Source organism: Colletotrichum graminicola, assembly GCF_000149035.1.
Source record: "Colletotrichum graminicola M1.001 genomic scaffold supercont1.7, whole genome shotgun sequence".
Lineage (NCBI taxonomy): Eukaryota > Fungi > Ascomycota > Sordariomycetes > Glomerellales > Glomerellaceae > Colletotrichum > Colletotrichum graminicola.
The window spans coordinates 1,224,179-1,225,258 of record NW_007361011.1 but is presented as its reverse complement, the minus strand read 5'-3'; positions in this window follow the sequence as shown (position 1 = coordinate 1,225,258).

Here is a 1,080-nt window from a genome sequence, read left to right as displayed (position 1 = left end):
ACGTGTTTATGATGATAACGTCTTAGGCGCTCACTATCATGTACAAACTGGCTTGACGTCAGGGCCTGCGAAAGCCGTGTAAACGCTTTCTGAGAATAGACTTACGCGAAGCGTATCATTATCCTGCATCCAGACTGGTGCTCACACGGCGTTGGGTCAATTGACAGCCGTCCGGGTCTGCGGCCCCGCACTCGAATGAGCCGCAGCACAGCTTGAACTGGTGAGTAATAGAACTGACCCGAAGGCATAAGTACGGCAAGTAGTAGCTGGAAACCCGGGCCAAGGCGCCTCGGTTCACGATGCCGAACCTGGGGCTATCGCTGTTAAGAGCCGGGGGTCCGCTGCGACGTTCGGCTATGCTATTACCTCTTCTATCATATGTAACTACGGTCTAGATGGTTGCCGGTAAAATGCGAGTGTGCTTTTGGTAGTCTGCCAGTGACCTACCCAGCCAATCAGACAATCGGATTTACTACAGACCCATAATAGTTACGCAAAGTTGAAAACTCCTCGGTTTTAAGCAATTCAAGGCTAGGCAATTATTTAAGGCAAATAGAGGCAACAATAGCGATTTATTCAAAACTTCGTTATATCACGTGACCATCTACAGCCCAAATTAATCCTGCCTATACTGCCTGTATGGCAGCAGCAGCGACGGCTGTAGTGGCGGCAGCAGCAACTTCGCCGGCAATGCATTGTGGGTGTCTGTTGGCGATGGTGGATTTGCGGCAAAAAGGGCGTTTTTCGCATGGGTTATGGACTGTGGCGGTGGCGGTTGTGGCAGTACCTTCCAAAATAGGCTTAAATCACTGGCAGACTACCAAAAGCACACTGGCATTCTACCGGCAACCGTCTAGATGAGCTTCAAGTATGTTACCGCTGCCTTAAAAGGCGTGTCGGGCCCCACCATCTGAACCAGTCCGTCGGGCAACTCCGAGAATAGAAGACGTACTGGTGACGCAGGGACCAGGTTCGTCGCATGTTAGGCTGATTTTTCTCTTCTTCATTAAACTCAAAACGCCAATTACTCATGCTCGTGTACGCTGTCGTGCTGAGCTGTTGATTAGAGTTTGGCGGGTA